This window comes from Corvus kubaryi, unplaced genomic scaffold, assembly GCF_017639235.1.
Source record: "Corvus kubaryi isolate FWS band 111438036 unplaced genomic scaffold, C.kubaryi_AGA036_p1.0 133, whole genome shotgun sequence".
NCBI classification, from domain to species: Eukaryota; Metazoa; Chordata; class Aves; order Passeriformes; family Corvidae; genus Corvus; species Corvus kubaryi.
This window is the reverse complement of record NW_024580667.1, coordinates 174,319-196,343: the sequence shown is the minus strand read 5'-3', so window position 1 is coordinate 196,343 and position 22,025 is coordinate 174,319. Positions and strand designations below refer to the sequence as shown.

General features: G+C 45.7%; 1 protein-coding gene across 3 annotated transcripts in view; it reads left to right on the top strand.

Moving 5' to 3' along the window:
* The window catches only part of ERG (ETS transcription factor ERG), a 135,230-nt gene that overhangs the window by 46,485 nt on the left and 66,720 nt on the right, over positions 1-22,025 (top strand). Inside the window, exon 2 of one of the 3 annotated variants that reach the window (XM_042033133.1) lies at positions 577-758. The exons of the other annotated variants lie outside the window; for them this stretch is intronic. The gene's annotated coding sequence lies outside the window, so the exon portion shown is untranslated. The remainder of the gene's footprint in view (positions 1-576; positions 759-22,025) is intronic. 3 annotated transcript variants of the gene reach the window in all.

The following is a 22,025-nucleotide window of genomic DNA, read 5'->3' as shown; positions in this document are numbered from 1 at the left end:
AGGGAGCAGTGAACCGAGGCACAAACTGTGGGCTCAGCCTCGTGTTTGCCTGAGCCTTTCCACGTTCTGCTGCTGTCACCTGCAGAGAAGGATGAGCTGGATCCTTGCTGAATCAGGAGGGAACGGAGAAATTCTCCTCTCCACCTGAAAAAACCTGTTTTCTGTTCCTGGGCGGCAGCAGAAAGGTGGGTTTGAAGATCAGGGTGGGACACTCACAGCTCCAGGGTTGTATTTGTTTTCAGAGTTTATGGCAGGGCTGCTCCCTTCGAAAAAGTATAAATCTTAATCAAATAAAAGTGATGTGCTGCCATATTTACCCAATCTCACTGGTTGTCCTACATCATGTTTTAGCATATAAGTTACATGACAGAGTTATCCAGGGGTTGCCAGCTGACACAGAAACAAACCCTCATGTTAAATTGCCTGCAGATGTCCTCTTCCAACTCCTGTAAGGAACTTCTACCAGTTCTCTCCCCCCCCCCCCCTTTTTTTTTTGGTGTGTGTGTTAAATAAAAGCAGCAGAAGAGGGGGAAAACAATCTCAGTTGAATCTCTGTGCTGGTGCCTCTGTTTGCAGGACAGGAAGCCTTAAGAAGACAATGCAATTTATAGGCAGGCGCAACAAAAAACCCTGTAAGGATTTCCATGAGCCTTAGTGGACCAAATGAGTCGTGGTTATTTTGAAGGCTGGAGCTGACTGAATAATGCCAAGTCTAAGGCTGCCAAGGTGGGCTTTTCAGAAGATTCAGACCTGAGGAGGTGAGAAGATCTTTATGTTCTGTTGGCTGTAATTTGTCTGATGATAGAATTTATGCTTAGAGTTTCAACTAGGCATCCCTTTTGTTTGGATATTCATCTAAAGAAATCAGGATTTTATCTGATGGATTTGAATTCTTGCTCCGTTTGGCAGAAATCCCCACGTAAGGTTGTGACATTCTTGAAAACATTCACTGTTTTCATTTGCATAATTAGGAATCTTTGTTTTGTTTTCATTGTATGAATTTACTGGAGTTTGTGAACTTTTTGCCTGGCTGGGGAAATCACAGAATGTTGTTTCTTTTCCCTGGCTGGAGGAGTATGGGCTATTTATGCTCAGTTTTAAAATAGACTTTTCTGTGAGTGCTTGCACTGGTCTTTGCAATGGGATATTTCTGGAGGAGCAGCCTGGCCAAAAGCAGTTGCGAAAGGTTAGTGGAGAGCAGAGCTCCCATTTAAACACCTACGTGAAGGAGCAGCCCTTCAAAAGCTGGGAGTGCCAAACAGCTCCCACTTGGAACAATGGGAGCTGCTGAGTGCCGACAGCTTCTGAAAATCTGGCCTCACGTGGCTTCCAAAGGAGATTAATTAACAAGGCCAGCAATTTTGGTTTTTTTCTGGGCTTGCTTAGCTCTGCATGGAGAATATTGTCTGCACTCGAGGTGTGCTCAGCAGTGGCAGGTGGTGGACGTTCCTCCTGGGAAGGTGGAGTTCCAGGTGGGTTGCGAGGCAGGCAGGGAGCTGGACAGGTGTTTCCCGAGTTTTTTTCAGGAGAACTTTGGCCAGGAATGTTCAGCTTTGCTGGGCAGGTAGAGAAGGAAAAGCCCTGGGGAGCTCCCTCTGTAACAACCCCACATGGATTTTTTTTTCGTAGTTTTCCCGTTTGTCTTAAACTGCTTCGGAAATGACATAAATGAAACCAGAAAAGGCCTCTCTGGCATTACTGAAATAGGGATGTCCAGATGGGAAATTACAGTAATATCACTTGTGCATTCAAACTTCACGTCCTGTGCAACTTCCATGTGTGGGCAAAGGAGATAAATTTGCTCTCTGGACCTGCACGTGCGCTTCTCTCTTTTGATTAAGCCTGAAACACATTTCTCTTCCCTTCTGTGATCATTGAGTGAGGTCTGCAGGAAAAATAGGATTAGAAATTAATGTTTTGGGGGCTTTATTTCCAAACTGAGTTATCCTTGCGGCTTTCTGTAATGTCATTTTTTTTTTAATTCTATTTATCACAAATCACAGCCATTTTTTCAGTAAAGCAGACCAAGAGCAATAAGACTATGCTAAGATGAAGGAAGATTACTTCTGAAAGTCAAATAATGAGTTTTGGTTATTGTTGCTTCTTAAACATGGCAAGCAGGTTGGGGACCAATATGTTTGCAAACGACCTAAGTCTTCCCTTCCAGTGGTAATCCTTATTCTTTTGAAAAGCTAATAAAAGTGGTGTATGAAAGAAATTCCTGGGGCACTGCAGAACTCACCCTCCTAGGGAGAGAGCCAGATGTGCTGGTTAATAACCTTGCAGGCATTCAAAGCCAGGGCAGTAACTTGGTATCACCTAAGCCAGACGTTGTGTGTCGGTGCAAGGCAATATCACATCCCGGTCACATTCGCAGCAGAGAGCTGCAAGACATGTGGAGTCTTATTAAAGGAAGGGGGGGAAAAAAAAAAGAAGGAAAAGAAAAGGAGGGGACAGGCAGAAGGAGAGGGAGACAATGTGTCTGTCCTGAGAAGCGGCAAAGGAGCAGACGCACTCCTCCACATGTGCATTAGTCTGTCAGCCTGGATTCTGCTCTCCAGATGTTGGGGTGGATCCTCTGGCAGGGACTACGGAGGAAAAAAAGGATTTTAAAAGAAATCACATTTCAGGGGTGAAATTAACTTTACCAGATTTTTCAAAATGCAATAGCTCGGTGTGATTTTCAGAATGCTTTAGCGAAATAACCAATTCTAGACTTAATGGTTTTTACAGGCTTGCTTGGCAGCGCCTCCTCCAAACACAAATGTTTGTGTGTGAAACTTGTCAGTGGCTTTTAGAACCAACATGCCTCAGAGTAAACAGCACATTAAAGTTGTTCTCAGAGCAGTCCTACTGAACTGAAAATTGTTTGTGGCGGGGGTCCCGAAATCTGATGGGTCTTTCTCAAGGCTCCATCTCTCAGAATCAAACCCTCCGAGAGCTTTGGCCGTCACATCAAAACGGTGCTTGTGCATAACAAAAACATCTATATTTGCAGTGGCAATCAGAATACATCAGTGTCAAGATCTTTTAAAAAACGCCAAATTTGCTTTTCCAGGCGCAGCAGAAAAATAAATCACTTATGGCATTTATGGTATATTTGTAATCCGAAACTGGTGGCTTCGTGTTACCGGGCACGACGTGTGCAGCGGATAAACAAACAGTGCACAAAAAAAAGACAAGTCTCAGCTTTGTCTGCCCAACACTTCGCCTCTGTGACCGGGACCCCACAGCCACACGGGCCTTTCTGCTGAGCTCGTGTTTAGGTTGAGCTGGGCTCAGCCCCAGGCTGGTCCTCGTGGCAGGACCGGGTTGTTCCACGGGACACCGGGGGTGACGTTCGTGCCTGGCCAGCCGTGGCCATCGTGAGGGGAAAGGGAGAACGTCTGCGGATAAATATTTATGTGAACGCATTAAACAATGCGGTTGTTCTTGCCTGGAGATCTTTCATGAGGCCCAGGAATGCAGCATTTACGTGAAGAGATGGTGATACACAAACATTACCAAACCTCACGTTCATGACTGATGAAACAGAAAGCAGAGTGTGGATATGTGGAAAACTCCAATCGTGGATTTGTGATCACATTGCAAATAGAAACGAGGCAATTTTACGTCAATATTAGGACAGAGCACTCTGGAAGCAGTCTGGATGTTTTCATACGTAATCATGGCTTCAGTAAAATTGTACATTTACAGAGACAGCTGGTGTGTCTTTTCCTGTGTTGGAATAGGATCAGCTGAGTAGGGCTTGTGAGAAATTTCAGTTTGTAGTTTTGGTAAAAGCCAGAATCAGACACAGAGATTTCTTAGTGGTATTTTGCTGTTGGATACGATCTTGACTCTGTTGGGAATCCCAAAAATGAGTGGACCTCTGCAGTCCGTTCTTGCATCCACCACACAAAGTACACAGAGAGGTGCAGTACCCTTTAAGCAGGGTGAAAATGATATTTTCCTTCCTGATACAGCCAGGGTGCCTCTCCAAGTGTGCCCCACACACCTCAGACGGGGTGAGGGCTGCTGGGACTCCGTGGGTGAGAGGTTTCCAGGCTGAGCTTTCCGTCATCACACACTGGAGTTTGTCAGAGGGAGAGCCTTGGAGCCGGCTGGGTGTGATTCATCCCTCCCGGCAAGGCCTCTGAGGCAATCTGACATTATTCGGACTGATATCATTAATTAATGAGGGCTGAATGTTATTCTTAGACACTGGATTGAGTATTGGGTAGGGAAGCCTATGAAAGGGCTCTTTGATTTTTGGAAAATTCCTACGGCACTGTCAAATTTGCTAATGAAATTAAATCATCTGCCAACTTTCCAAGTTAAGGAGCATATCCCTTCTGAAATCTTGACTGAGTCTCCTCAGTGCCTTCTTGGGATCAAGGGATTTTTGGATTTATATTCACGCCAAACGAAAATGATAGATAGCCTCCAAAACCAGTCATATTAAATCTCTCAGGCAGGCTTTGGAGAAGGCATTTCTGCTGGTTTGCTGTAGCACAGATTTGATCCTCCCCCACCTTTGCTTTTGGCTGTGCTTGGTTTAATCTGCTCAAGGTAGAAAGGAGCCAGATCCCAGAGTTTTTGTGGAGCCTGAGAGGTGGTCGCTGGGTCATGCCTGGGCAGTGTGACCTGCAGCCTGCCTCCACCATGGGATGTGCTCATACAGCTCAAACAAACCCCAGATTTAATGGGGTTTTTGTCTGGTCTCAAAAAACATGCTCCAAAGCAAATGTAGGGAGCAGCTCTCCTTGCTCCCAGCGCTCCTGTCCTCAGGGCTGGTGCTGCTCTTCTCTCTTCCCGATGCTTTTCCTGCCTCTCTTCCCGACTGGCTGCTCCCTGCACGGACCTTGCAGGTGTCCAGAATTAGCCCAGCCTTTGCAGGCCTCTGGCAGCAGATTTATAAATGAAATGCTGTCATTTCAACCCAGCCCCGGCAGGGCTGGGAGCACAGGAAGCGCCGTGCACATGTGGGGCGGTCACACATGGATCCCATTGCAGCCCTAATAGTGCTGGGATGGGGAGAGAGGGCTGAGGGGCTGCTGCCAGGTCAGCTCCCTCCCTCCCTGGTTCGTCTGTCTCGAGGCTGCTTTGTGTAAAGAGGTGTGCAGGCCTGGCCAGTTCTTCAGTTCTTATTGCCACAGTTTTGGGGCAAGGAAGTGGCAAACGTGGCCAGCAGCACTGAGCCCACACTTTCAGGTTGAATTAATGAGCGTAGTTGCTTTCAGGATGATACCCACATGACGATGGTGATTGTGTCACCAAGGGTTCTTCTGGAACAGGGTTTGGACCTGGGGGTGCTGGTGCCAGCGGCTGGACACGAGCCCAGGGGTGCCCAGGTGGGCAAGGAGGCCACTGGCCCCTGGGCTGGATCAGGAATTGTGTGTCCAGCAGGAGCAGGGCAGGGATTGTCCCTCTGTGCTGGGCACTGAGAGGCCCCTCGAGGGCTGTGCCCAGTTGTGGCTCCTGCAGGAGAGCCCTGGAGGGGCTGGAGCATGTCCAGGGCAGGGAAGGGAGCTGGGAAGGGGCTGGAGCCCCAGGAGCGGCTGAGGGAGCTGGGAAAGGGGCTCAGGCTGGAGCAAAGGAGGCTCAGGGGGGACCTTGTGGCTCTGCACAAGTCCCTGACAGGAGGGGGCAGCCGGGGGGGTCGGGCTCTGCTGCCAGGGAACAGGGACAGGAGGAGAGGGAACGGCCTCAGGCTGGGCCAGGGCAGGCTCAGGGTGGACAGCAGCAGGAATTTCCCCATGGAAAGGGAGCTCAGGCCTTGGCAGGGGCTGCCCAGGGAGGTGGTGTAGACCCAAGGAACACCTGTATGTGGCACCCAGTGCTCTGTTTGCCAAGGTGGGGATCAGTCACAGGTTGGGCTTGATGATTTTGGAGGTCTTTCCCAAGTTGAATGATTCTGCCATTCCATGATTCTGCACTGTGGGTCAGGTTTGTCTCTCAGCTGTAGCACATTGTGCTTGGGGCAGTCTCTGTGATACGTGTGCCTGCACACACACACAGCTGGGAGCAGAGCAGCAGCCACCTCAGCTGAATAAAGCATGAGAATGTTTACTACGTGGGAGAAAAAACAAATCTGTTATGGACTGTGCTAATACAGAGTCCTGACATGGTACCATACGTTCAGCAGCAGAAAGACCTGAGGTATTTGGATCCCCCGTTTGGTTTGGTGTGGCTCACATCCATGAACCAGGCTCTAATCTCCAATTCTGGCTGCTGGAGTGAGGATTTTTTTAGGGATGTGTGTGTGACTTTCTTTAGATATCTGCTCTAGAGGCGCCCTTAAAGCATTTTGCTTCTGTTGCCAGGATCAACACACAAGGTGCTGGAACAAACTGATAAATTAAATAGCAACAAGTTACCCAGACCTAATGGTATTAATCCAGGAGTTTTGAAAGGCCTAAAGAATGAAGTGCCTGAGCTGCTCACAACACAAATGTATGGACTCAGGGGAAGTGGGGAACTTAAGAGTGACAGTCTTTGTACTTACTTTTAAAAACAAACATGAGAGCAGAGCTGGGAAGCACCTCCAAGCCTTACTGCAGGGCAAAAATAACACCTAACCAGTTGCAATAATAAACAATGGCAAAGTTATAAATACACCTCCTCCATCAACCATATGAAGTGGGATGTATTTTCCAAAGGAAAATTGGAAGTCTTTGTTGTAGCACATTTTTTAGATTGCACAAAAAAAGAGCAGATTTGAAAGAACGAGTTTGTTTTTTTAAAAAACAGCTCGAAAAGCTTTCTTGTCAAAGGAAAAAGTGACATTTGGTCAGCCATTAAAAATGGATAGGAAAGAAACAAGAAAAAATAACAAGGAAAACCCATGAAAAATAGTCAAAACTAATTTTTCAGTCTGGCACTCAAGATCAGTAGCAAGGTGTCTCAAATCGCATCCTAAATCTGGTGTTGCTTAATCCATTTGGTAATGAGCTGGAAAACAGGAAGCGAGACCCCAGTCAGATTGGAGATGATATCCATGGTCATGTATTTTTTAGATCATTCAGGACAAACTGAAGGAAATACAGAATGTTTCACCAAGCCAAGCAGAAAGCACCGCGCTCTGACAAATCCATCTGAGAAAGTAATGTAAAAAAAATCTGTGCCATTGAATAACTATCACTGCAATTAAATACACTGAAAAGCACTTCTGAGACACTGCATTAATCTTCTCCCATGCTGAAAACTGATCTCTGGCTCTTTGCTTATCAGGTTCTAATTTATAGTGAAATACGAACCTTCATCCTATGACAACCATTTCTCTTTGATAACTTTCTTAGAGTTACTCTGCGCAAAGTCCTAAGCTTGTGGTACACTTGTATCCTGTCTGGGCCAGGCAGTGATCCATGTGGTGCAGTGGCTGACAAATGGCAGGGATGGTAATTAATACCGTCATCAGCTTTTGGAGCTGCTGTGATGGAGTAAAAATACCTGGGGTTTGATTTGGATTAAAAGCATCACACAGAGTCACACAGGATGGGTCAGGCTGGAAGGGACCACAGAGGGTCACTGGTGCCACCTCCCTGCTCCAGCAGGGCCATCCCAGAGCACAGGGCACAGGGCTGTGTCCAGATGGCTCTGGAATATCCCCAGGGAGGAGACCCCAGAGCCTCTGTGGCCAATCTGCTCAGGGCTGGCCCTGCCCAGGGCAGCAGTTCTGCCTCCTGTGCAGGGCAATTGCCGGGCTCAGGCCCTGCCCGTGGCTCTGGTGCCGCTGCCGGGCCCCGGAGCAGAGCCCGGGCCCTGCCCTGAGCCCTCCCTGCAGCCAGGGACAGCCAGGGCTGAGGGCCCCTCTCAGCTGGGGCTCCTCTCGAGGCTGAGCAGCCCCGGCTGAGAGATTCCAGAAAGAAATGAATGAAATACAAAAACGAAACACAGAAGAGTTGGTGGTCAGTGACGTATTAGAATCCACTTTATAACTCTCTCCTGACCAAGGAATTCTCACTTCTTCAGTGACTGTGACAATAAAGGTCTCTGGCCACACTGTCAAGTGATGTCCTTGGAAAAATGCTTTGAGGCAGCCTCAGGGTCACCTGTGGCCCTTCCAAGTTGTTGTATTAGGCTGTGAAGTTTCTACTCAGGCTTCATGGCAGCATTTGCACGTGGACTGGACACTGGGAAGGAACTGGGAGCCCTTTTGCCTCAGACAGCAGTGTGGAGCAGGAGGAATCTGTGTGAGCATCATTTCCATCACATCGGTGCCTTCAGGCATGGCCTCAGACATTCACTGCAAGGTGAGAGAATAGTTCAGTGTCTGTCCCTGGAGGAAGCCTCTTCCTTTCCAGGGGAGACTGCCAGGGCATGGGTGTGACCCGAGGTGTGGACAATGTCTTGTTTTCTGGGGCCTGAACTAAAACCACCACTAAATAAGCACCTGTCTGCTGAGCTGGACTTAAACTGGTGATGTGGGTGACCCAATTCCTATTTACAGCTTCCTCAGCTCTCGGATGTATCTGCACTTGGGGAGCTCCATAAAGCAGTGGCCACATGCTTCATTCAGAGTTTCCATCAGTATCAGTTTGTGCAGAGGGAGCTAAGTTGATTTCTCACTTACGTCAGTGAGATCTCAGTGTGCCATGAGTTCCCTCGGGTCAGGAGCTGCAGTGGCTGGCACTGGCTGCCCAGGGCCATGTGCTTTGTAGGATGTGTTTTCTGCCTTCCCGTCTCCGATTATTTCTGCTTCCTGATGTCCTGCAGATAAGGCATATGAAATCCTGCTCTGAATTCCATGCCATGCCATTACTGTGACAGAATCCCAAATTACTTGGGGTTGGAAGGGATCTCTGGAGAACATCCAGTCCAACCCCCTGCCCAGGCAGGGTCACCTGGAGCAGGTGACACAGGAGCACATCCAGGTGGGTTTGGGATGTCTCCAGACAGGGAGAGTCCACACCCTTCCTGAGCAGCTGTTCCAGTGCTCTGCCATCCTCCATGGAAAAAAATTCCTCCTCATGCTGAGGGGGAACTTCTTGAGTTTTAGTTTATAGCCACTGCTCCTCATCCTGTTGCTGGGCACCACTGAAAAGAGACTTTATGTCTTTAGGATCAAGATCCATCTCGCCTGACTCTGAGAGCTAAACCTGTCTTCAGAGCTCATGGAAATATTGGCATATCCTGAGGGTATTTAATCCCATTTTAAAATAGATTTCAAAAGAGGCTAGGCAACGATTTTAATCTAGATGTTGAATTTTTGGGCAGCTAAGGTAAGGTAAAGATAATCTCTCTAAAGGATTTGCATACATTGCTGCTTCTTGATTCTGTAGTGGAAAGGTATTCACAGGCTTGAAGAGTTCCCTTAAAATAAAATTCGCATGCCAACTTTATAACAACGGACCGGATGGAATAAAAGTTCTACCAAATATGTTTCAGACTGCTGCCTTGGGTAGTTTTAGCACCTATTTAAAGGTATCAGAGGTAGAAGGATTAGAAATTCTGATTTACAAATTAATACTTTTTTTTAAAAAAATGTCTTCTGTGTGAGATAGGAGGGCAACAGTCTCTCATGGCCTCACGGGACTGTGAATTTTTAAAGTTTCATAAATCCCTTCTGTATGTTAATTTTCCTTTCAGCAACACTTGTAGAATTACTCATAATTTTAAAAAAATGTATTTAATCCTGACCCTTTAGGAGCTCAATGAAATGTTTTGCTTTAACATTTGGTGTCTGCTTGGATCTGCGTAAAAATTAAATAATTTTATCGTAGTTTTTTGTCTGTGCTGGCAAGATGTCCTTTAAAATAGATCCAAATGCACAACCCTCCAACCCAAGCTGATGGTATCATTCCACAGATCCCTGTGCCTCCCTCTTGCAGATTTTAGCTTTTCCTGACAAGGAGGTACATTATTCCTGGCCATTTGCACCATATGGTGAGGAACTGCAGCTTTTATCCTGAGGCAATCCCTGAGTGCTTTTCAGACAATTTTTATAGGAGTCCCTTCACTCATCGCTGAAGTGGAGCCGGTGGTGGGAGACAATGTGGCAACCACGCAGAGGAAATCGTTGCCATGTCCCTGCAGCCTCTGGAAGAGTCTGCAGCACTTTGGAAAAACTGGGACCACTCTGCAAATTGTTGGTATTTGTGATAGCATTGGTCATGGGAGACCAGGCCTTCAGTGTGAATAAACAAGGCATGAATAAACTGCAGCCAGGGGAGGCTCCTCACCCTTCCCACTTCAGGATGAGGGGAAGAAAAACCAGCTTTGTTTTTGGCCTATCCTTATAGTCAACACCAGGTGGAGGTAACAACCCAGGTGGTCTCTGTTTCAAAGAAATATGGAATATTCTGAGCTGGAAGGACCCACAGGGATCATCCAGTCCCACCCCTGGCCCTGCCCAGACCCCCCAACAATCCCAGCCTGGGCATCCCTGGCAGCGCTGTCCAAACGCTCCTGGAGCTCTGGCAGCCTCGGGGCCGTGCCCATTCCCTGGGGAGCCTGGGCAGTGCCCAGCACCCTCTGGGGGAAGAACCTTTCCCTGCTCTCAGCCTGAGCCTGCCCTGGCCCAGCTCCAGCCGCTCCCTGGGTGCTCTCCCTGTCTCTGGGAGCAGAGATCGGAGCTGTCCCTTGGGAGGAGCTGCAGCCCCCAGGGAGCTCTGACCTCTGTCTCCTCTGCTCCAGCTGGACAGACCAAGTGCCCTCAGCCTTTCTCCTCTCCTCACTTGATCTTCAGACAGATTCACATCTCTACCAGTCGCCTGTTGCATCCTGAGCTCTCCCTCTGCCTCAGTCACCTCCTGTGCAGTGGGGAGATGGCGCCTCACCAGCAAAGGAGGCAGAAGTTTTTCCCCCTTCATGCATCCTTTAGGAAGGTGAATTTATCAGGCAAAGAGCTGCCATGTGGATGCAAAAGTTAAACACCAGAAAAATTTCTGAGGTAAACCATGCAGAATTACAGAATGGGTCAGGCTGGAAGGGACCACCTTCCAGTGTCTCATCTGGTGCCACCTCCCTGCTCCAGCAGGGCCATCCCAGAGCACAGGGCACAGGGTTGTGTCCAGATGGCTCTGGAATATCCCCAGGGAGGAGACTGCACAGCCTCTCTGGACAAGCTGCTCAGGGCTGGGCCCTGCCCAGGGCAGCAGTTCTGCCTCATGTCCAGCTGGAACCTCTGGGGATCAGTTCCTGCCCGTTGCTCTGGTGCCATTGCTCGGCACCACTGAGAAGAGCCTGGTGCATCCTCTGACACCCTGTTGGATGCCCAGTGCTAGAAATCAAAGCTTCCTGACATCATTTAAGACAAATCAAATTAGTGATTTTCCTCTGTGAAAGTTTCTGAAAGGAATTTCTGCCCCTCTTAAAATCTGTGGGATGTTTGAGTCAGAGCTGTAGGCTCAGGCCTGGCATCCATTGCCCTTTACAGCAGAGGGAAATCTCAAACTGAAAAAACGAACCAGCAGCTCCAAAGTGATGGGGTTTGTCTTTGAGAGGTGAAAATTCTCATGATCTTCTGAGTACATGCCTTAAGTAGAGGCTCTCCAAGACAGGTTTAATGGGAACACTGGGGATGTGGTAATGCAGGACTTCCCACAGTGTCAGCTGGGCTTTTCTGAAAAAATACGATAAAAATGAGGGCTGTGGCAGCCTGGGTGGAGCTGTGTAAAAGAGAGTGTGTGGCTGACAGCATTTTTCCAGGAAACTGGACAGTGGGCCCGTGATTTCAGATGCTTTACTGGTTCCTGCTGGTGATCCTGATGAGCAAACCAGGCTGGGTGAGGCTCAGATAAAGCCTGTCCCCACTGTTACAGACTTTCATGTGGTTTAGATACAGACCATTTAAATTGTTTTGGATGAGAGACTTTAACGAGAAGGCAGTTTTGGAAGTGCTGGCTGTGATAGCAGCACTGTTAATATTACTGGTTTTGGCATGACAGACATGAGAAAAGTATTTTTAGAGCCAGACATCTGAGAGGCTTAACAGGGGGTAGCATCTCCTCTCTCTGTCTTGCTCTGCATGTGGCTTTAACTAGAAACCATTATTCCCTCTGGGCCAGCAAACAATTTTGGCTAAAAATTGCCTTGGATGTGGGAGACAAGGATCAGCTTCACACGTGTGGGCAGAACCCACCACACATCATATTCCTCCCTCTTCCAGAGATAAGCTGTGAGGGAGTTTCCTTAAATATTTCACTTGATGGGAGCAGAGGAAACATTTTTTGAAGGGAGAGGTGCTTTAAAGAAAGGAAGGAATCTGTAATTATGTAACTTTCATTGCTGTCAGCATACATTTTAATGATTTTGATTTTAAGGTAGCAAACCAGTAGAAATCCATTCTCAAAAAGTCTGTTGGCTACATTACTCCAAAGCATAAACATGTTTTCTTATCCAATCTGTATATTTATATTTGAGAGCAAAAACTCTCTTAAGAAGTATCTTTAAAGGTGTTGTTTTTTCTAAGAAGCAAAAAATTATGTCATTTAAAGGGACTGAGTAAATGAAATGGTTATTTCAAAGCTAGATATTACTGAACACTCTGTCAGGAAAGCCATACGAGATGTTAAACTTCCCTGCTTTGAGGAGTTCTGCTCTCTGAATGGAATAAAACTGATGTAATGTAGAATTACCTTGAAAGCTGGGAGTGGATGATTCTGAAAGACTCTTTCCCCCTTGATGATGATGATGATGATGGTTGGTTCAGCAGCAATGGGTACCAGGTCTCAAAGGTGGAATTTTGCAGCATGTTTCAGAGGGACAGGGCTACAGACATTGTGAATGTGGCTTCAGGTTCAGGACTTTGCAGCAAAGGTTTTACCAACAGCAAATGAGGGAAAAGCATAATTTGTTTTGGAATTGCGTGAGGCATTTTTTTCTGCCTGAAATTAGATCTTAAACTGATATACAGACACATTATTAGAAATAACTTCATTTTCTGAGTGAAAGTTGGTGGCCCCTTTTGAAATTTCGGCAAGCCTGAACTTCATATCTGAGTAGGTGACTCCAGAAGGAGCCAGTCTGACCAGCCTGGAGCTTTCAGATAACCAGCATAAGCAGAAATATTTCCCCTGCTTAAGCTCAGCTTTAGCCTGGCAGGCCAAAAAATTTCCAAACTGACAGAAGTAGTTTAGTTTCGACACTGAGGCTGTTTTGAAATCTTCCCCTCCTCACACACACGTGCAGTTTGGCTGCTATTTATCACTTTAAATTGTTCCCTATCAAATATGAAAAGTGTTATGAGTAGCTGGGATGAAGTGCAGGCTCTGGGGAAGACAGTGATAAAACTCCCCTGGCTTTAACAGAGACAGGATTTAACCCTCACCCTCTTTTTTTTTAGCTCTCTGTATATACTTTCTGTTGGTGATGAACTGTACCACTCCTTGCTATTTTATTTTGGCAGGCTTCAGTGCTAGATAATAGCATGTGTTTTTAAAAGTCAAGTTGCTAGCTTTGTAAAAGGAAATTAAATACTCACTTCTAAGCATAATTGGTCCATTAAAAAAAAAAAAAGAGAGATAGTAGAGTCATCCAGAGGGAGATGACAAGATAAACTGGTGAGTAGAGCTCTTAAGGCCAAGTGTTTGAATGTATTTGAACAAACTATTTAAGTTCTAAATACTGTCTTTTTTTTCTTCCATAGTTCTCCATGAACATGGAGTTCTTTTCTGCGTATTTGTACAGATACGTACAGATATTTGCACAGATACTATTTTTAAATATTCACACAATTCAGCAATCCATTCATAGCTTGAGCAAGCTCCAGTCTGAATTCACTGAGTTGATTTAAAAACCTCTACTTGAACTGTAGGACTGGTCAGCTCCCTGCATTTCCTGTAGTGAATTTTTTTAATGGATGATTGAAACTGTCCAAGCTGCAGGGCCAGAAACAAATCTAGAAGGGCTCATTTTCCACTGGAATCATCCTTCTGTGCAGAACTGCCACAAATAAATACTCAGTGAAAAGTCACTTGTATCCTCAGCCTCCAAAGCATCAGTCTTGCCATAATTTCATGTCAGTCACTTCAAAATGTGCCACATAAAAAACTTAAGAATATTTACTTTTTTGCAACTGTGGAGTATGTGGATTAACCATACTTATTTTGGAAGGTTGAGGTAGCACACAAGCTGGTAATTCCTTTTCTGTATTGAGTTATAAATACAGTCACTAATTGTGCTACATTTTAAGGGAGTTTGTAGAAAATTCTCTTGAATTTTTACTAGCAGTGTTTATTGACTCTTGAAGATAAGTGATTAAAAATGAGCTTGTGGAGTGTCAGAAATGCCAAACAGTAAATATTTTAACTATGCAAATATTTGCCTGCATTGATTAATGTATTTTGGCATCATGATAAAGCAGTAATGTTAGGAATACATTATACAAAACCATGATAATCACTGAGGTTCTGTAACATCTTTATAACCTTCCAAAATCCATCATGTGTAAGCTTTGTTAAATTAGTAGTGATGTAGTTTGGCATGTAAGCAGCTTGGGAGATTTGGATGAAAAGCATTAACCTCGGTGCTAGAGGTTTTTTGTTTGTTTGTTTTTTGAGGGTTTTTTTGTTTGTTTTTTAAGAAAAGCCACCAAAAATGTATCCACAGATTCATATATCTTAGGGGTTTTTTGTTAGGTTTCATTGCACCTGCCTTCAGACATCTGTAATGTCGGCATTTAAACTGTTTATCTGAAGCTCTTTTTAGAGAATCACAGAATCATCGAGGCGGGAAGAGCCCTTCAGCACCATCCAGTGCCACCAGCAGCACCCCAAAGCCTGTCCCCAAGGGCCACATCCAGACTCCTCCTGAGCACTCCCAGAGACAGTGACTCCAGCACTCCCTGGGCAGCTCATCCCAAGGCCTCACCACTCTGGCAGGGAAAAATTGTTTCCAATCTCCAACCTGAGCCTCCCCTGGTGCCATTTGAGGCCATTTCCTCTCCTCCTTTCCCTTGGCACACGGCAGCAGAGCCCGACCCCCCCTCACTGCCCCTCCTGGCAGGGACTTGTGGGGAGCAGTGAGGTCCCCCCTGAGCCTCCTCTGCTCCAGCCTGAGCCCTCACATCTCCTTCAGCCTCTCCTCATCAGACTTGTGTTCCAGCTCCTTCCCCAGCTCCATTCCCTTCCCTGGACACGCTCCAGCCCCTCTGCATCCTTTTTCTTTTTTGAAATTAGGGAGTTTTCTCCTCCTGCAGTGGGAGGGAACCAGACATTTTTAAGGGCAAAAATAACCTCAGCGGAAAGCAGTTGCTGCAAACGACCCAGGGAACACAATTCCTACAGAATACATCCTCTTGATTCCCTGCACGGGTGCTCTGGAAGTGGTTTCTCCCTGGGTTTTTGGGTGGGAGGCCTTCGGGAAGAGGGCAGGGTTGTCCCGGGGCGGTGGCCCTGGAGAAGCGGAGCTGTCCAGCACCTCCAGCTCCTCAGGGCACGGCGGCTGCTCCGAGAGGGGACAGGAGAAACCCCGACCTCCCCATTCCCCCAGCAGACACTTCCCTGCTCCACAGCTGCTTCCAGCATCGCTTTTGAAGCCTCCCTGTTCGCAGGACTCGGAGGGCACCGCGCGCGCCTGACATCATCCACAAATGTTCAACACAAGTGGAGCGGGGCCGGCGGAAGCTCTGCTTTGAAAGATGCTCTCGGAAGGCTGCAGCCTTCAAAGCTGGCTCCCGAGCCCTGCCCTGTGATACACGGCCTTTGTTTTGCATAAATGTTTGTTTTAATGAGGTAGCGCAATGCAGATCATCCAAATCAAAAACATGTGATGCACCCTAGGCAAGAGAAAGGCAATAACTACACAGATTTTTGAGGAGGGCTAGTCATACCACAGGCTACCATTATAACTGAAAAAACAACAAGAATTTTAATATAGCTGTCTGGCCAAATATATTAATTTAAATTGAATGGCTTTTTTCTGATATTATAGCTGTGAGGCACAATGTTCTACTGGCAGGCATCTTCAAAACCTTTTTTAGAAGATTTGCTTCAAATTATTTCTGTGCACCAGATCTTGATGGTATGTGCATTTGGGAGTCTGACCAAAGGGGGAAGAAAAAGCTTTTGATTAAATCAATGACCTTTCCTGGAGGTTGAATGAAGTGGAGATTGTAATACAAAAAGCTACCTCCTCCAACAGTGTTTTCTTCAAAACATTTACTCTGAGCTTTCCTCCATTAACTTTGTCCTAAGTTTTTCACAAATGTTTGTGTTCTTGTGCTAGCAGGGAAATATTCTGTCTCACCAGCAAATCCTTTAAAATAAATTTTGGTCATTTCCATGATTATTTCCCCAAATAATTTGCTGGCCACCAATTTCCGTTCTTTGCCAGAGAATCCTGTTGTGTTTCTTCAAAACCTGGTAAAACTGCTTTCCCTCAGCTAATTGCATCTCTTGGCAGACTAGAGACATTTTCCTGCTTGCTTGGAGAAGAAACGTGTGATCATTTCTTAATTATTTTCTGAATTGATTTCACTTGATAAAAAATAGCACCAACTTATCCTTGCAAATATCTTTGTACTTTGTTATTATTCCATGAAGCAAAGCTCTGGGAACCCACTGAAGCCGAGAACAATGGCTTCATCCTTCCCAGAGGTTGATGTTCATAAAAGGTGAATCTCACAAGGAGACCAACACCTTGTAGGATATTAGGTTGCCTATTACTAGATTAGATTACAAATCCATCACAAATTCCACCAAAAGGCGGAGGTTCAGTGACAGCTCCTGTGTAGAGGTGGCGGAGGAGAAATTTTGCTTTTGTGCTCACCTGGGTGGCTTCATTTTCACTTGGGTTGGGCCCACCCACAGACAGCCCTGACACAGCTTGGAGTGGTCTCTTAGTATTTCTTCTCACACTGCCAGGGGTGGATATTGGTTCTCTGCATCCCAAGTTGTCTTCTAGAGCAAAAGAAATCTGAAGTGACCATTTAAAGAAACACATTTCTGTTTTGTTGGTTGGTTTGGGTTTTTTTTTTGGCTTGTGGATGTTTGATAGACCATAAATCAGAAAATCCTAGAATGGTTTGGGTTGGAAGGGATCTCAAAAATCATCTGGTTCCAACCCCCCTGCCATGGGCAGGGACACCTTCCACTGTCCCAGGCTGCTCCAAGCCCCAGTGTCCAGCCTGGCCTTGGGCACTGCCAGGGATCCAGGGGCAGCCCCAGCTGCTCTGGGCACCCTGTGCCAGGGCCTGCCCACCCTGCCAGGGAACAATTCCTTCCTAAAAATCGCATCTAACCCTTCCTTCCTTCAGCTTAAGGCCATTCCCTCATTACTAATTCCCTAATGACTAATTCCTGTTTCCATATCAATTTCTGATGAATTTGTCTACTTACTTGAATGTTTGTCTGGATTTCCAACTCTACCATTGGTCACCAAATCCGGAGTGTTTGGAGTTTTTCTTCTGACCTATATGCACTTGATTACTTGAAGTTCAGAGTTTTGGAGGACTCAGTGCTGTGGTTCAGCTGACAAGATGGTGTTTAGTCAAAGGTTGGACTTGATCTTGCAGATTTTTTTCCCAGCCTTAATGATTCTGTGATTCCATGTCCAAGCCTGCATGGAATTTGAACATTTTCCAGAAAAAATGTTCTAATTCATAAGCCTGGCTCTTATGAAACAGAGATGGATTTTTCTTTTATCCATGCCCCCAGCTGTAATTCTCCTAGGGTTGGACCTGGAGAGGTGCTGGTGCCCCAGGACCTTGGGTCGGAGACCACTTTTCTGCTTGTCCTGCTCACTTGGGTTTTCTTCCTCATTTTCTGGAAACTTTCTGTATAATAATTAACATTTTATTAGCTCCCCATCAGAGGTTTTTGTTTCTTCCACTGATATCTTCAGTTCCATGTATTTCTGCCTGTGTTTGCCTACCGATCTTGGGTTCAGGAAGTAGCCAAAGCACGTGCTTGACTTTGAGGATAAGCTTAAAATTCACCAAATGTAGTGGGGCTTGAGCATCTGCTTAGAGTGAAATCTAAAATTAAATGTCCTTCCTGAATGAGGATGTTATCCTGAGTCAGCCCTGCATGCACTGCCTTAGAATAGACCCTGGCTGTCCCTCGAGTGTGTCAGACACGCCGGATGCTTTCAGAAGTGGTTAATCTGATGAAAGAATTCATCTCCGAGTCATAAAGAAACCACAAGTTTCCTTCACTTTCAGTCTGCTGCTTTGATATTGTTGGTCAGCAGTTCTCCTCGAAAACCATCCCCCAGTGAAGTCCCATCCCTAATGATCTGTTTTATGCAGCCTAATTTACCCACTGCCTAAAGATGTTTGTCACCCTGCTGTATCCTTTGCATTTCCTTCCTCGGATATTCTAAATGTTTGGGGAAGGAGGCTCTTTCCGTGTCTTGCCCAGGGAATCACCATGAGATTGAAGCCTGAAATAACACTGTGGTTAGAGCATGAATTTATGTGTATCATTTCCGTGAGGTACTTTAATGCATAAGATTAATCTTAATCTGTAGGTGTTCCAGTTTTAAAAGGGTTGAGTAACTTAAAATAAATAAATTTTTTAAAAGTGTAGGAAAAAAGGCACCCCACACAATAAGAAAATTAACCTGAGGGTGAAAATCCCTCCCATGAATCTTCACCTGTAGCAGCTGAACAGTTTGTTAAGAGCTGAACACACAAAAATCATCATTTTAATGTCAGAGTTGATTGAGTTCTTTTGTGCAGTCTTTAAATTAATAACATAAATTGCCACATATGATTTTGGATATTCACGGTGCACAAAGTTCTGTGGTTTGGTGTAGGAAGCTTGCAAAAGCAGTCTGTTTTCCAACCTTACTTGAACTAACTCATATCATCTTATTTGTTATCCCCTGCAACATTTTTTTTAAAGGACAGTTTCTGGAATGACAACTGAGTAACGTCAGCCTTGCTGTAACTCTGTTGCATTTTTTTATATTTCTCTTAGAAGCCCAAGCCAGAAAAATACCCCACTTCTTGGCAGTTGATGAGAACCACTGACTCTGATTTTTGACTCTGCAATTACATGGTTCTGTGTCAAATAATGCATTCCAAATTCTTCCCTGGTGGAGAGAGCTGTGTGGCTGGCAGTGTCCCGATGGACTTGCTTGGACCCTGCTTGTGATGTTGGCAGATGCTTTGGTTCTGCACATGGTTGGCTTTCACAAAGCCTGCACAAACAGAACCTGGAGGGAAATGCACTCCTTTATAACTTTATTCCCGTGTGCTGTTGATATTCCAATGGCAAACAAAGCGTCCCTGACGCCCAGACCTGGGGCTGCCGATGTGCAGGACCCAGGGTAGGTTTGGGATTGAAGGTTCTGGTTCAGGAAAGTGTCTGACAGAGTGTCACGTTGTAGTTCTGGTGTTGGGAATTCCTTCTGTCCCGCTTCTCACAGGAGAATTAAGGAGCAAGTGGGAGGTTGAGCTGGGGAGGGAGGTACTGGTGGTGAATCTTCTCCTGGCACTGCTGTGTTGCAAGTTCAGGGATGGAGATGATCCCAGTGTTGTGCCTGAGCATGTCCTGGGCTACTGTGGGCAAAGGACTGGGGGTTCCCTCCTTGAAAACTTTGGGAATCATCCTCTTTCCTTCCTTTGCTTTCACAAGTGTCCTGAAACCACTTAAAAATGCCAGCTCAAGGGAATGCCTGGTGTTTTCAAAGCCTGCTGTTGTTTTTGATCAGGCCAGAGCAACCCAGCAAGTTTGTCCTGAGCTAAGAAATGTCTTCAGCTGTCCCCCAAACTACATTCTTTGGCAAATAACTACATTGCCCATAAATAAATACGGTTTCACTGAGCTGTGATGGAAGTGATGCATATGGTGAGAGGTCTTGGAAAGTCTAGAACCTTGGAGGGGAAGGAGCTCTGTGTTTGAGTGCTCGGGTGTTAAACCACCTGGCCACCCTAAATACCTGTGTTTAGTTGGCAAAACAGGCTGATCTGCTGAGAAACTCCTGAGGCAGTCCTGGCACTATCAGTAGTGTCGGCAGCTCTGGATGGAAGGTTGATCCATCTGTACAGGAGTATTTTTCAAGTGGCATTTTCCTGTATTCATGGTATGACACTTATCAGACTCATCTCTGAAAGAAGTCCATTGAAGACTATTTTCCACATCAGGCAGGAAAGTCCAGGTTTTCTGAAATTTTTCTGCACTTTTTTCACCTGCTCTTTAAATCACCTAAAAAAACTCTGATAAATCTCACAGGTGACTGACCCACACTGGACATACAAACCAGTGGCTTCAACCATTTGTGCCTGTGGGGTGTGAAGGAACATTCACAGGCTTAGTTACAGCTATAATGAAACATCTCGTAAAAAGTGAAAATTCAAAAAAATAAGGTCCCAATCCTGCAAAACCACATCCATAAATTTGTTCCTTATATTTTATGTAGTCTTCACTGAACTCAGTGAGAACATAGTGTTCAGTTGTGTAAAGATAAGCCAGCTGTGAGTCTTTGCAGGACTGGAGTTCATGTCTGTGGTGTTATTTTCAAACCCAAAATGAGATCATTAAAAAGAAATCCAGTGATTACAGTCACCAAGTGATACATCACAGGTACCTGCAGTGTCCTTTGTTGGACCTAGGAATGAAAAGCTATGAAATATTAACACTTAACTAAAACATAACTCTTGGTTACTTTAAGGAAAATTTTTCTACTTTTTCTTTCCTGTTCTCTTTTTTTCTTTTTTTTTTTTTTTTTTTTTTAAATACCAGATCTTAAAAATAAAATGACAGTGGCATGAATAACATGTTTTTCTGCCCTACCATCATGACCTATTTGCCACTTACAAACCAAAATGGTTTGGGTTGGAAGGGACCTTAAAGATCATCTCATCCCACCCCTGCCATGGGCAGGGACACCTTCCACTGTCCCAGGCTGCTCCAAGCCCCAATGTCCAAGCTGGCCTTGGACACTGTACCATGCCATAAATCAAATCCCTCCTGATGGGAGAGAATTTTCTAAAAGTCCTTGCAAGGAGTTTCAAAGATAAACCGAGACTTTTCCTTGAGTTTCAATGCTGCCAGATAGTTGTTTATTAAGTTTTATCAGAGGAATAGAGCCACTAGTGTGACCCAGGTACAGCATAGAGCACAGAAAGTGGGAGTGAAGGCTCTCATTATCAAGATTTACACAGCCTTTTAAAGATAATTTAACCAATGGTTACTAAAAAGGTACATTATTTTCACTTTTCTACCAATTATTCAGTAACACGGGCAGGAACTGCGGAATTTACTACCCAATTATCACAAACTACTTTTACTGCAGAACATGGAGTAATAGAAGAAGAAGAAGGTTTAGAGAACAACAACAATCCTCCATTTTGATCTTTTTTACTCTTACCTATTTGCTACGAAGAGAAGCCCAAAACCTCTAAATTTTTCACCCTGTGACAATCCTACATAGTAGTCTATCACCTAATTCACACCACTGCATTTTCTAATTCCTGTCTGATCGTTGGTAATTTTTTCCAAGGTTGGAGGTTAAAACAGTGTTGTTCAGGGGGGTAAAACCCCTTCAAAACAGGCAGAGAAATATTCTCAGCACTCTGGGTTCCCACAGCCTTGGACACTGCCAGGGATCCAGGGGGCAGCCCCAGCTGCTCTGGGCACCCTGTGCCAGGGCCTGCCCACCCTGCCAGGGAACAATTCCTGCCCAATCTCCCATCCAGCCCTGCCCTCTGGCACTGGGAAACCATTCCCCCATTTCCTGTCCCTCCATGCCTTGGGAATTGTCTCTCTCCAGCTTTCCTGCAGCTCCTTCAGGCCCTGCAAGGCCACACTGAGCTCAGCCCAAAGCTTCTCCTCTCCAGGCTGAACAATCCCAGCTCTCGCAGCCTTTCTTCATTGTCTGGGTTGTTCAGATAGAATTGTGTGTGGGATGCTGGTTACAACTTCATGGGGGAAAAGAGGATCACCCCTCCATCGAGATCCTCAAATCTGACTGGAGGGACATCATGGGACAGGCTTTCCTCAAGGACATCCTGTCCAGATTTCCACTGCTCCTTTTGGGGAAATGCAGTAGAAATTTAGATACAAATGTTTTAATCAGGAATCTCTTCTGTGGACCAGTCACCATCCTGCACTGTGAGAAATTCTGGGCTAATTCCAGCGTGAGTAAAATCAAGT